Source organism: Argiope bruennichi, chromosome 1 (assembly GCF_947563725.1).
Source record: "Argiope bruennichi chromosome 1, qqArgBrue1.1, whole genome shotgun sequence".
Classification (NCBI taxonomy): domain Eukaryota; kingdom Metazoa; phylum Arthropoda; class Arachnida; order Araneae; family Araneidae; genus Argiope; species Argiope bruennichi.
The window spans coordinates 137744327-137759984 of record NC_079151.1 but is presented as its reverse complement, the minus strand read 5'-3'; the positions used below and the strand labels follow the sequence as shown (position 1 = coordinate 137759984).

Here is a 15658-nt window from a genome sequence, read left to right as displayed (position 1 = left end):
ATTGAAGCCAAAATTTGGCACGAAATTATAGTAGTGGGGAAGTGAGCATTGGCTAGGATCGAACTTGCAACGCTGCGGTGTGTAGCCGAGTAACAAGACCACAAGACAAAAGTAATTACTCATGTCCCGAAGCTATTAGCTGGCTTATAAGCTTCACCACAGTAGCAGCCACAAGATCACATACCGAATTTCACTGATGTAAATCCTAGCGTTAATTTATTATTCCATTTGAAATATGGAAACAATAGAAAGTTATTCTTTGATAGATTTTGTTCAACATTCGACAGGAATTTATAGTTTAGATGTTATATCTTCGTAACAGATTTTCTCTATCTAGATTATCTTGTTTTAAAATTAACATGCTCGCTTATACACGGATAGACAGATTTCCTGCGAATCAATTTCGTTCAAAATCTGAAAGAAATCTGCAAAGTCGTTAAGTCAATATACCAAATTTTAGCCGCCTAGCTCAAAGCATTTTTAAGTTATGGGCAGACAGATAGACGTAAGCCAAAAATGTGTTTTTTGTACTCATGGTGGTCTTAAGCGTGGAGTTCGGATCACAGGACGGGTTTTTTGACAATTACAGTATTTTCTCTATAATTAGTATGAAAGAAAGTAAAAATGAGATAAGTGAATGAATTTCAAAGAAAGAAAAAGAAAAAAAAATTCATTATAGTAATTTATTAATCGTACTTATCATGCTATAAAAAATTGTATGTATAAAATATATTTCATTATTTATTTTTGATTACTAATTTCGAAAAATACGATTTCTCATTGCTTCACATCCCTCTTAAAATATGAATCCTTAATAACAAAGAGAAATATTGGTTTAACATTCCATTAATACTAATCTATACTTATAATAAAGCTCAATGTGTGTGTGTGTTGGCGCTCTACAGGCCAGGTCATTTGACATACAGCTACCAAATTTGGTACATGTATACCTTGGAGGTCGGGAATGTGCACCTGGGGTCCCTTTTTTTGAAATTTTAATTAGAATTTTAATTATTAATTAAAAACTACCTTTTCCATTTTCTAAAACTAAACTTTCCATTTTCCCCACCGCCAACTTTTCCGCCAAAAAAATCTTCCATTTTCTCCACCGCCAAATGAGTAAGGGTTCAGTTTTTTTTCTCCCAACAGTAATGAGGCTAGGGTTAATATTTTCCGGCGGATTATTTCAAACGATTCTGTTTATTTTCTTAACGTTGGATGCATTTAAAATTAAACATTGTTAATTAATCCATGTTTCAGATCCATTCTGAAGTACTTTTGATTTAAATTAACACAGAATAAGGGAAATTAAAAATGTATAATCTGCATAGCGTTACCCCAACTGGCGTAGAAAAATTCACGCAGTTGCGTTACCGTAAATAGCGAAGAAAATTCACGCCTGCGCATTGTGTTCGGATTGTTGCCATGAAAACCATTATCAACGGATGATTTAAATTATTTTTAGGTTAGTTGCATGCTTTTGTAAGTAAATTGTATTTATGTTAGTTCTATATTTTTGTTATATGCTTATACAGTACACTCCCGATTATCCGCGGAATTGGGTGGCGCGGCAGCCGCGGATAACAAAAATCGCGGATAATCCGAAAAAAGCTAAAAACGGGTATAGCAAAAGAGAAAACAGTCATTCCAACTTTGAAAAATCGTTTTATGTACAATAAAACGTAAAATGAACAGCAGGAAATGTTTAACTAACGCTGAATATTTTAGTATATCACTCAAAACTAACCTAAAATGCATTTTGTTAATGAAAACAGAAAAGTGCTTTGTACTTACGAGAGGCGTCAAGGATACAAAAATTAATACATATGTACTGTTTTAATACTGTAATGTATTATGTAATTACAAAAGCATAACTGTAAAACGACACCTTTTTGAAGAAATCAGTCATTTGTGTTTGCTTCTTGCTTTCGAAGCATTTTCTCTTTGCTTGAAAGCAAAAAAAAAAAAAAAAAAAAAAAAAAAAAACTTAGTGCGGCAGGCGCGGATAACCCGCCCGCGGATAATCGGGAGTCTACTGTAGTTTTAAGTACATCGTTTGTTAAGTAGATTTTTTTAACCTGTTTTCAATGATTTAAATTATTTTTATGGTAGTTAGTTGCATGTTTTTGTAATTAAATTGTATTTATGTCAGTTATATATTTTTTTGTATATGCTTATAGTTTTAAATACATTGTTTTTTAAGTAGTTTCTTAAACCTGTTTTCGACCGATTATTTTAAACGATTCATTTTATTTTCTTAGTGTTTGATGCATTTAAAATTAAACATTGTTAATGAATCGATCTGTTCATTATGAATCTGAGAAAATTTTGTTGACAAATTCTTGAGATATTACATAAATTAAGAAAGATATTCTTTAGTGCCCATAAAGTTTAAACGCTCAGTGACTCTATTATCAGTACTCATATTATTAAAAAAAATGCTTTGTTTCAGTAAAAAATATTATTATATTAATTGCAGATTAATCATTTACACTTTAATTTAAAGCATAATTTCTACGAGGGGTAACAGAAAATTAGAGAGATTCATATCACGCTATGACTGAAGGCCTTTAGAATATTACGAGTGATTTATATGACTATCAAAATTTGAAGTTTTAATATATTTTGCTGAAGAATCTATTAAAGTTGGAATTGCGTAAAATATTTAATGGTACGACCGGAGTTTAACTCTCTGCTTGGCGCAATTTTTAAAAATCGCCAACAATGGTCTTGCGAAATGTTCAAAAGGGAAGGAGCAGATGTTCAATTATAGTGCATAATAAAGATTACCAGCTTTGGAGCGTTATCGCAACTTGGCGAAGAAGAGGGTTAAACTCCGGTTCAACCTATTTAATTATTAAAAGTTAAACGAACATTAAGATTGGCGAACCGGCTGGTCGCCAAAGACGGTTAGTACTTATAATAAAGCTCAATATGTGTGTGTGTGTGTTGGCGCTCTACAGGCCAGACCATTCAACCTACAGCTACCAAATTTGGCACGTGTATACCTTGGAGGCCGGGAATGTGCACCTGGGGATTATTTTTTCGAATTTTTAATTAGAAATTTATTTATTTAAGAAATAAGCTAAATTTTGGCGTGTTTCTGCTATAACTTCCGAAAATATTACCGCACAAAAAAGATTTTTACATGAAGTTAAAGATCAAAAATGTATCTTTTAAATGATACCAATGTTTTAACCTTAAAATTAAATTTCTATTTTAATGAATTTTTAAATAAATATTTTAACTATATTTTTCAACAATTTTTTTCGTACAAAATAAAAATAAAATTTAAGCTGCACGAGCACGTTTCGCATTCATGGGAAAAAATTAGCTTTTTTCAAAGTGTTGCCATCACATTGATTAAAGCTCCAATTAAAAATAAATTAAATCTTTTTGGAAATGAAATCTGCAAAGATATAATTTTCGGCACGTGTCTGTAGGAAATGAAACAAATGTGAAATATTATTTTTTAAAAAAATAAATTCGAGAAAAATTATTTTATAATCTTTTACACTCTCTATATTATTAATCCAATAAATCAGTTTTATTTTAAGGCAAGTTTTGTTTAATATGAACAGGATATCCATTCAAATCAGGGCCACGCAGCTAATTTGTAAATCTTTAGTAAGACACAGATCTGCTAAAATGGTCTAAATGGAAAATGATTATATTTTATGTAACTTGATTCAATAAATGCTCTAATAAATAACGAATTTCTGATTTTACATAAAGCTTCTGTTGTGGAAATCACGAATAACAAAATGTTCTTGAAACACTAATATTTTAAATAAAAAGAGTTAATTTCCAATCAACTAAATCAATCACTTAAACTGACTGATTTATGAAAATTTGAATATTGCTATTCAATAAAAAAAGGATAATTTTAGATTTTCCATCGATCGTTTCAAAGAAAATACGCCAATCAGCGAGCAGGTTTCTCAAGATAAATTGGCCTATAACAAATCCGGAACAAAATATTATTATTGATTTCATTTCAATCCTTTTGAAAGAAATTTTTGTTGAATTATTCTTTGAGATATTACACAAATTATGAAAAATATTTTGTAGTTCACATAAGACTTAAATACCGAACGAGTCTGTTTGCAGTACTCATATTCAATAATAATAATAATAATAAATAAATAACAACAAAAATGATAAATAAAATAAAACGCTTGGTTTCATTAAAAAATATCTTTATATTAATTGCAATTTCAGTATTTCCACTTTAAATTAAAGTTGAAGTTTTACCGGAAATGACAACAAATTAGCAAAATATATATAGTAAATTGAACGAAACGATCTAAACTACAGTATAAGTTTGGTATGACTATCAAAATTTGAAGATTAAAAATGTTTTGTTTGAGAAGCTATTAAGAGACAAGTTACTTAAAATATTTAATTGAAAATTGTTTCGAGCGGTAATACTGGCGAACCGGCTGGTCGCCAAAGGCGGCTAGTAATTAATATATTACACATATACAGAAAAAAAATGGCATTTTTAATTTTTTAATTTTTTCAATGCCTCTTTAATTTTTGTATAGTTTTTCCTTTAATTTTAAAAAGTTTTTTAAAAAATGCATGTACATGATACAACAATACTTTTTAATATTTTATTTTCTCGTTGATATTCATTCTGGTCAGATGATGTTAAATAAATTTTTGTGAGCATGTGATAGTTGCTATAATTAAAATTAAATACATAAAAATTATAAAAACAGATTAATTAACCAAGATAACAAGCAAGAAAGTTTTGAGTTAGATATTGGAATTTCCCTTAATGGTTTTGACTCTAAAAAAATTTCTGAAAAATTTAAATGCTGACTTAAAAATAGTCTCTGATATTTTAAAAACATATAACGAGATATTAGGCCGAATTTTGAAATATGCATATTAGAGAAAGGACTGCTGGGGGGGGCATAGGCAAGTCAATTAAAAATTGTTATTGGTAAAATAAATAAATCTTTAAAACATACAAATTTACTGAATTATAAAATTTTAGGAAAATATTAACACCTTTTCAAGTGTAATTGGTTAGGTTCTTACGTATTTCATTACATTCAATTTGCTTTTATAGTACTTATAAAAAAATGTCTTTGTTTAAAAGTATTGGTGCAAACATACATACCACGGAATTATGAGTTATAATAAATAAATAAATAAATACTAATGTACATTTTCGCAAAATTGATGAAACAAAAGATTAATCTAAATCATTAAAATGCCTAAAAGTTAAAATATATTAAATCGTGGAATTAAATTGGCAAGTTTTTCAAAAGTCTCATAATGTCCAGAGTTTAATGTCGAAAAATTCCTGAATCGACCAATGCTTACTTTAAAAAAATGAACATGTTTCGTCTTAAATCAAGAAGTTGCGGTATTTGAGTGTACATTTAACTAAAGTTGTGAGACTAATTCGATTGAACTTTTAGTGCACTTTTTCCAGCATTTTGTATCATTTGTCCAACATTTGTCAATTTCTGAGTATAATGAAGAAAAAAGCGATTATAGATTGTGTCCATAGTTTTATACAGAAGTATTTTGGTGTAAAGGTCTCATTCAAAATTTTATTTAAATTATCTTTTGCATCTTCGAAGTATCTAATTCTTAGAGATAAATATTTTCGTGTTTTAGTAATTTTATTTTTTGAGGTTATTTAAGCAGTATCATGATCATACAGTGGAAGACAAATCACTCTTCTGAGAGGGACGACCTCACTTAAATCTCTCAACATCTAGATCCATTTTTTCTTTAAACTTAAGAAACTTAGAACGATTGTGCAGTAGCCATTAGGTTGTATAGAAGCTTTCTTGTGTTACCTAATTAAATTCTTTTGAGGATTTGTAGGCTTTCGTGTGTTATCTAACTAAGTTGTTTCGCTTACCATGAATAAGTTGGTAAATAAGACTTATAAAGGAACACAAAATTACCCAATTTTATCACCTACAAAACAAAAACAACTAAAAAAAACGCAGAAAATTTGCAAGATAAGAAAAATGCTATTTACAAAACAAAACATTAATAAAATTTTGAAAAGAAAAAATAATGAATAAAGAAAAGAAAATATGTACAAAACTGCACAGTTTGACCTTCGATCTTTTGTGTTCAGCATTACTTAAATTATCATAGAAAACTACGATTTGGTTCAAGATTTTATAGAATTGATTAATGATTAATTATTCGTTCAAGTGGTGGGGAAAGTAAAGTCAGAAGTGGAAAGGCAGGTAATAGTCAGTTCGTATTAAAGAAAAAAATATATAAATCGAAAAAAATCATATCTGCACAAAAATAAGACTAAAAATATGCAGGAATAACGGGAATCGTTTCCAGAAAACTTTTTCTACTCTCCAATAGAGCGTGGTCTCCTTCATCGCATACAATTGTTAATCTTGAGAAAAGTATAGCATTTGCAAAAAATAGTTTCGAAATATAGATATTTGGTGTTAAAATAGCGCTTTTACAGATTCTGTCCTGCGAATATACATTTTTTAAAGCTTTTATTTTATGACGGATTGAAGCCAAAATTTGGCACGAAATTATAGTAGTGGGGAAGTGAGCATTGGCTAGGATCGAACTTGCAACGCTGCGGTGTGTAGCCGAGTAACAAGACCACAAGACAAAAGTAATTACTCATGTCCCGAAGCTATTAGCTGGCTTATAAGCTTCACCACAGTAGCAGCCACAAGATCACATACCGAATTTCACTGATGTAAATCCTAGCGTTAATTTATTATTCCATTTGAAATATGGAAACAATAGAAAGTTATTCTTTGATAGATTTTGTTCAACATTCGACAGGAATTTATAGTTTAGATGTTATATCTTCGTAACAGATTTTCTCTATCTAGATTATCTTGTTTTAAAATTAACATGCTCGCTTATACACGGATAGACAGATTTCCTGCGAATCAATTTCGTTCAAAATCTGAAAGAAATCTGCAAAGTCGTTAAGTCAATATACCAAATTTTAGCCGCCTAGCTCAAAGCATTTTTAAGTTATGGGCAGACAGATAGACGTAAGCCAAAAATGTGTTTTTTGTACTCATGGTGGTCTTAAGCGTGGAGTTCGGATCACAGGACGGGTTTTTTGACAATTACAGTATTTTCTCTATAATTAGTATGAAAGAAAGTAAAAATGAGATAAGTGAATGAATTTCAAAGAAAGAAAAAGAAAAAAAAATTCATTATAGTAATTTATTAATCGTACTTATCATGCTATAAAAAATTGTATGTATAAAATATATTTCATTATTTATTTTTGATTACTAATTTCGAAAAATACGATTTCTCATTGCTTCACATCCCTCTTAAAATATGAATCCTTAATAACAAAGAGAAATATTGGTTTAACATTCCATTAATACTAATCTATACTTATAATAAAGCTCAATGTGTGTGTGTGTTGGCGCTCTACAGGCCAGGTCATTTGACATACAGCTACCAAATTTGGTACATGTATACCTTGGAGGTCGGGAATGTGCACCTGGGGTCCCTTTTTTTGAAATTTTAATTAGAATTTTAATTATTAATTAAAAACTACCTTTTCCATTTTCTAAAACTAAACTTTCCATTTTCCCCACCGCCAACTTTTCCGCCAAAAAAATCTTCCATTTTCTCCACCGCCAAATGAGTAAGGGTTCAGTTTTTTTTCTCCCAACAGTAATGAGGCTAGGGTTAATATTTTCCGGCGGATTATTTCAAACGATTCTGTTTATTTTCTTAACGTTGGATGCATTTAAAATTAAACATTGTTAATTAATCCATGTTTCAGATCCATTCTGAAGTACTTTTGATTTAAATTAACACAGAATAAGGGAAATTAAAAATGTATAATCTGCATAGCGTTACCCCAACTGGCGTAGAAAAATTCACGCAGTTGCGTTACCGTAAATAGCGAAGAAAATTCACGCCTGCGCATTGTGTTCGGATTGTTGCCATGAAAACCATTATCAACGGATGATTTAAATTATTTTTAGGTTAGTTGCATGCTTTTGTAAGTAAATTGTATTTATGTTAGTTCTATATTTTTGTTATATGCTTATACAGTACACTCCCGATTATCCGCGGAATTGGGTGGCGCGGCAGCCGCGGATAACAAAAATCGCGGATAATCCGAAAAAAGCTAAAAACGGGTATAGCAAAAGAGAAAACAGTCATTCCAACTTTGAAAAATCGTTTTATGTACAATAAAACGTAAAATGAACAGCAGGAAATGTTTAACTAACGCTGAATATTTTAGTATATCACTCAAAACTAACCTAAAATGCATTTTGTTAATGAAAACAGAAAAGTGCTTTGTACTTACGAGAGGCGTCAAGGATACAAAAATTAATACATATGTACTGTTTTAATACTGTAATGTATTATGTAATTACAAAAGCATAACTGTAAAACGACACCTTTTTGAAGAAATCAGTCATTTGTGTTTGCTTCTTGCTTTCGAAGCATTTTCTCTTTGCTTGAAAGCAAAAAAAAAAAAAAAAAAAAAAAAAAAAAACTTAGTGCGGCAGGCGCGGATAATCCGCTCCGCGGATAACCCGCCCGCGGATAATCGGGAGTCTACTGTAGTTTTAAGTACATCGTTTGTTAAGTAGATTTTTTTAACCTGTTTTCAATGATTTAAATTATTTTTATGGTAGTTAGTTGCATGTTTTTGTAATTAAATTGTATTTATGTCAGTTATATATTTTTTTGTATATGCTTATAGTTTTAAATACATTGTTTTTTAAGTAGTTTCTTAAACCTGTTTTCGACCGATTATTTTAAACGATTCATTTTATTTTCTTAGTGTTTGATGCATTTAAAATTAAACATTGTTAATGAATCGATCTGTTCATTATGAATCTGAGAAAATTTTGTTGACAAATTCTTGAGATATTACATAAATTAAGAAAGATATTCTTTAGTGCCCATAAAGTTTAAACGCTCAGTGACTCTATTATCAGTAATCATATTATTAAAAAAAATGCTTTGTTTCAGTAAAAAATATTATTATATTAATTGCAGATTAATCATTTACATTTTAATTTAAAGCATAAATTCTACGAGGGGTAACAGAAAATTAGAGAGATACATATCAGGTTATGACTGAAGGCCTTTATAATATTATGTGTGAATTATATGACTATCAAAATGTGAAGTTTAAAAATATTTTGCTGAAGAATCTATTAAAGTTGGAATTGCGTAAATTATTAAAATTTAAACGAACATTAAGATTGGCGAACCGGCTGGTCGCCAAAAGCGGCTAGTATCTAATAAATCAATTAGCAATTTACATCTATTAGGTGCTTTTAATGAATTAAGATCTCAATCTTTTTATAGTTTTTTTATTTGAATTTTCAAGAACACATAATTATAGTTATAAAAACAATCAAATGAAAATATAATGGAATAATTTTACATCTTTATCATATTTAAGCATAAATATGATTGTTTCTAGCAAAATGTTAAATAACATTTTTCTCTATAATTTCTTATATGTGAAAAAGAAAAGAAAAAAAAAACTTTTATTTTTACTTTATGTGAAATAAATTTGTAGTTTGATGTACAATGTTAGCAATAAAACTGCTCAACGTAGTAATTATTGGTTTATTATGAGACACAGAATTTACATAAATTTGAATGCGTCTCTAAAATTATTCAAATTCGCTTCAAAAACCGCCTTCTTTTTATCCTTGATTTCTCGAAGTAACGTTCGATTACAAAGTCATACTTGACTTGTTGAATCACTTAACAGTCCTTGAAATCTCAGAAAAATAAAATATGAAAAAAATATTTAACCTCATATTTTTTCGCGAGATACTTCAGTTTTCTTTTTTCCGAAGTGGTGCAATTTAGGAATCTTTTAACACTGCTTTAAGAACACACAAGTAGTCAGATGATGTCATTAAACAATTGATGGACCTTGACCATTCGGACATCCGCTTTCTCTAGCAACGATAACAATTTACATTTCGGTGCCGCAGGTCATATTTGTTGCCAACTTGTTTTAGTTATTTTTAGATACTAAAAGTTGCCTCAAACGAAAAACAAAAAGAAAAGCCGACACTGAAGAAGAGTTTCCAAGTTGTTCTTGAGAAGTCATACTAGTTGTTCTAGAATTACGCAATCTTAACTTGAAGACATTTCGTACAATATTTAAGGGCACTTCTTAACTCGATCGGCTAGGTTTGTTCAGAAAAAGTCTGCCAATATGAAGGTTCTGATTTCTTTGCTCTTGTTAGTCGTAGTGGCTGTGGCCCAGAGTAAGTTTTTTCCAAGATAAATAATTTTTAATTATTGAGAATTTAATTAATTAATGCTTTAACATATTTATATTTGTCAACTGTGAATCATAAAGTTTGTGGCATTTTTTTTATTTTTTTTTTATTTTGGAAAATGAAATATATTATTTTTATATTCTAGTCTGGTAAATATTAAAGAGTAAATATTTTCAGTATGTATGCTTAAATAATTAAAGAAATGAGCATTTTTAATAATTTAATGCATTAATTTATGGTTCATTTGTTGATTGTACAAAATACTTATAAAATATAAAATTTGGCAAAATGTTTTATTCTAAAAAAAAAATATACAAATCTATAAATTAATCAGTTGTATTTTTTGCTAAGACTTGTAAGCAAATCTTGTAAAAAAAATATAAGGCTCTCTAAAGTGTCAAATATAAGAATGAAAGTGAATGAATAATCCGAAGGTAGGGAGGCTCAACATAAATTTATTTTATTAATATATAAAAAATATTTATTCAGCACTTACAAATGCTGAAAAATATGAAATCAGTTTTAATTGAATGTTTGAATATTAAATTTATTTGAACACACACACACACACACACACACACACACACACACATATTATGATTTGTTACACTTAACTATGTTAGTTTGTATCTAACTATTCTTCAGTTTTATTTCAATTTTTTAGTTATTTTCGTAGAAATATTTTGTTTATTTCACAAATAAATACGTACATTAAAAAGAATATTAATTATAAATTTTGATAGCAAAATACATTTCTATAATAAATTTCTTAATAAAATAATAAATAAAACTTTCTCTAAAGTGAAGCAACGAATCTTGAGATTGTTACAACTTTCATTAAATGGAGCTAATAAGTATATGAAATTGTTTAAGAGCCAAATTTTTGTCCAAATTGGATTCAATCACCTATCAATCCGTTACATACCATCATTTACTATAAAGTTAATTAAATTAGTATTTGAATTTCGGCTGAGACTTTCTTTTTCCAAAACTTTACAGGTCAAATTATTATTTCTATAAGGAAATTTAAATAATCATTTAACTTACTTTAATTTTTTAAGTATCATTTTTAACAAAGAGTGTTTACACATTTTAAAATAATTTGATTCGACAATTTTCAACAATTTGGAGGTTGAACTATTGTTTGAACCATTGTTGAAAGAACATGTGGTCATATAAAGATGATATGCTACAGAATCAGTTATCATGTGAAATTTAGACTCCCATGTTGTTATTCTGAAATGAATGAGACTTAACGATTATTATAAATTTGACATATGTTTTTCTTTAATATAGATCAAGACTGCCCTGCAAACAAAACTTACGGATCCTTTGGTGATTGTCCAATGTCTTGCTATCTTCTCACCCCTCGTGACCCCGAACCATGCACCATGAGAATGAACTGGGGCTGCAAATGCCAAGAAGGTTATGTCCTGCTGGAACACAAGGTGTTCAGTTCGAAATGCATTAAACCGGAAGACTGTCCTGCAGAATCCTAAGATGACACAAACATTACTCAAGGTCAGTACTATTACTCAGAGAAGACAATAATATCTTACGATTTAGTGTAGTAGAATATTTATGAGGAAATTTCATATTTGTTATTTTAGCATATGCAGAACGAGGTTTAAAGTTATTGAAGCCAAAGGTATGTCGCCAAAGTCTTTAAAAACATAAAATACCACAAATATCATTCTAGACATAACACGCCAAATTCACCAAAACTTTGCCCATTCTATCAGCCTTTGAATGAGCCAACATTCAACTGTATTGATGCTATATATCAATGAAAAATTTAACATTTTATTTACAGTACATAATTGAAATCGGCTGTCTTTGAAATAGACATTCATTGGAAAGTCCGAAAATGAAAGGATACTGGATAAATGGAATGTATGTAAATCCACTAATATAATTATTTCCTACATATAGATAGTTTGTTTCCATCACCTTTCTAACTCGATAAAAGTGATTTCTTAGTTGGCTTTAAAATTTGATTTCTTGAAACTAATCTATACTTATAATAAAGCACAATGTGTGTGTGTGTGTGTTGGCGCTCTACAGGCCAGGTCATTTGACATAAAGCTACCAAATTTGGTACATGTATACCTTAGAGGTCGGGAATGTGCACCTGGAGTCCCTTTTTTTGAAATTTTAATTATTAATTAAAAACAAACTTTCCCGCCAAAAAAAATCTTCCATTTTCCCCACCGCCAACTTTTCCGCCAAAAAAATCTTCCATGTTCCCCAACGCCAAATGAGTAAGGCTTCAGTTTTTTTTTCTCCCAACAGTAATGAGGCTAGGGTTAACATTTTTCGGCGGATTATTTCAAACGATTCTGTTTATTTTCTTAATGTTTTATGCATTTAAAATTAAACATTGTTAATTAATCCATGTTTCAGATTCATTCTGAAGTACTTTTGAATTAAAATTAACTTTAGAATAAAGGAAATTAAAAATGTATAATCTGCATAGCGTTACCACAACTGGCGTAGAAAAATTCACGTATTTGCGTTACCGTAACTGGCATTGAAAATTCACGCATGCGCATTGTGTTCTGATTGTTGACATGACAACCAACGGATAATTTAAATTATTTTTAGGTTAGTTGCATGCTTTTGTAAGTAAATTGTATTTTTGTTAGTTACATATTTTTTGTATATGCTTATAGTTTTAAGTACATCGTTTTTTAAGTAGTTTTTTTAAACCTTTTCAACCGCTTATTTTAAACGATTCATTTTATTTTCTTAGTGTTTGATGCATTTAAAATGAAACATTGTTAATGAATCGATCTGTTCATGATGAATCTGAGAAATTTTTGTTGACAAATTCTTGAGATATTACATAAATTAAGAAAGATATTCTTCAGTGCCCATAAAGTTTAAAGGCTCAGTGACTCTATTATCAGTAATCATATTATTAAAAAAATGCTTTGTTTCAGTAAAAAATATTATTATATTAATTGCAGATTAATCATTTACACTTTAATTTAAAGCATAATTTCTACGAGGGGTAATAGAAAATTAGAGAGATACATATCACGCTATGATTGAAGGCCTTTAGAATATTACGTGTGATTTATATGACTATCAAAATTTGAAGTTTTAATATATTTTGCTGAAGAATCTATTAAAGTTGGAAATGCGTAAAATATTTAATGGTACGACCGGAGTCTAACCCTCTGCTTGGCGCAATTTTTAAAAATCGCTAACAACGGCCTTAATAAATGTTCAAAAGCAAAGGAGCAGTTGTTCAATTATAGTGCATAATAAAGATTGCCAACTTTGGCACGTTATCGCAACTTGGCGAAGAAGGGGGCTAACTCCGGTTCAACCTATTTAATTATTAAAATTTAAACAAACATTAAGATTGGCGAACCGGCTGGTCGCCAAAGGCGGCTAGTTATAATAATAAGCTTAAGATTATTAGGAAATTAAAATCAGGAACGCCAATAGCATTGGCGAGTATTCTGTTTCATGTTATTTACAAACATTTATTTGGCGATTTGCAAACTTTTAAGATGTCTAGCTTATAAAATTTAACTTTCATACTATGCAATCATTTCTTAACTGCTTTGCCTCAAAAAGAAACACATTTCTATTGTTTCTGTTCTATTATAGATATTGATATCTATAATTTTGGAAAATAACTTACAATATATAATTTTTATTAATATTTAATTATGTATTATTCAATAAGTTTTGATAAAAATTATTTTATTTTCGGGCCTAATGGAAACCTCAAATTGATAGTAGAATGTAAGTTTTGACACCCTCGATTTTAATTATTAAGAATAAGAAAATATGTTATATTTATTATGCTCATTGTTGTTTCTTAAGCACAAAAATTATCAGGCAGTTAGTTATATACATCAAATAATTACAGAGTCTTCATCACTCACGAAATAAATGAAAACAACAATAATAACAACAACTGATAACTATTCATTTTTGGGAGCCCACATAGCTTTGCATATTATTTCTCATCGCTTGAAATTGGGTGAGGAAATGAACTGATTTTCAACTAAATGCCATTAAAATGTCGGGTGCCGTGCATGATACCTGATTTAAAGATCAGGAAGAGAAAGAGACCTGATAAAATACAATCGTGATGCTGAAGACGGGACAAGATACCTGATTTATAATTAAAGATGATTATGTTGAGAGCCCTGCACAAGAAATACAAATTACAATTAAATGCCGTCATTATGTTGAGGACAGCCCATGCGACTGGATTTACATTAAAATGCCATCGCAATGCCGGTTACTTTGCAAGAAACTTGATTTTGCAATTAAATGTTGACATTATGTCGGGAGATGTTTAGTAGATTTAATTTATTGCTACATATCACCATGGTGTCAGGGACAGTGCATGTACTGTCTGTCTTGGATAATATCGATAATTGAAATACTGCAAACATATGTAAGAAACGAAAAGAAAAAAAAATCGCGTGCATTGAAAATGTGTTCGATATAGAAAAAGTAATATAGCTTTTCCCCCAAGAAATTTTAAAATGCCATTTTTAGATTATAAATCAAATTAGTAATGCAAATATTAAGCAAAAAGTAAGACCAGAATAAGCTTAATTTTAAAGGGAAAATCAATATCTTTTAATTCAAGGATTTATTTTTATTTCCAAATTTCTTTTTATTTAGCAATATAAACCATTGGAATATAAAAATTAAATACAAAACTCACAAGCACAGGAGCTCTAAAGAGTATTTCCCATAAGTTCATTTAGAATGTATATAGGATAAAAACCTATATAGTAAATTTTGTTTGGTTATTATTTAATACAATCATTTAATTTTTTTTTACAGAATGAAATATCAATACCTGCTGGAATTTGCTTATCTGGAGAAATTGGATGAAAAAAAATTTCATATGTCTGTATTAATTTCATTGAATTCTGTCATATTTTGTTGTTTGCATTTCCCTTAATAAAAGTACGTTCTAGACATTATTTTCAAATATTGCTTGAATTCAATCAAATTCTAAATTAAGATTTATTAATAAATTTAAATCTTTTTGCACAGATTTTCTAGAATCATTTGTCTAAGCCTAATAGCAATACAACAGCAGTTACCTCTGACAATGAAAATCATCTATTTATATATCTTAATATAAGTCAAAGTTTTTGTGGTTATTTATATATGCTTGACATCTCGTAAATGCTTGGGCCGATTTTTATCAAACGTTCCACATTTATTTTTTATGACAAGAGAAAATCTTTCAAAGGGAAAAAGTTAATTACATATTCAATTAATTAGAAATAATCCGATATTTTCCTTTTTTCTAATAGTGAATTCTTTTGAAAACTATGCAACAAGAAATATTTTAATACCATCTTAAAATTGATATTTTTACTTTTTCAGACAGTTTATCTGTCTGTGTA

At 29.2% G+C, this 15658-nt stretch overlaps 1 long non-coding RNA gene across 1 annotated transcript; it reads left to right on the top strand.

Annotated features, from left to right (window-relative positions):
* Positions 1–10087: 10087 nt before the first annotated feature.
* LOC129980916 (uncharacterized) lies at positions 10088–15226 on the top strand. Its single transcript, XR_008785279.1, has 3 exons — positions 10088–10247; positions 11559–11783; positions 15084–15226. It is a non-coding gene; the product is annotated as an uncharacterized LOC129980916 (long non-coding RNA).
* Positions 15227–15658: the final 432 nt, after the last annotated feature.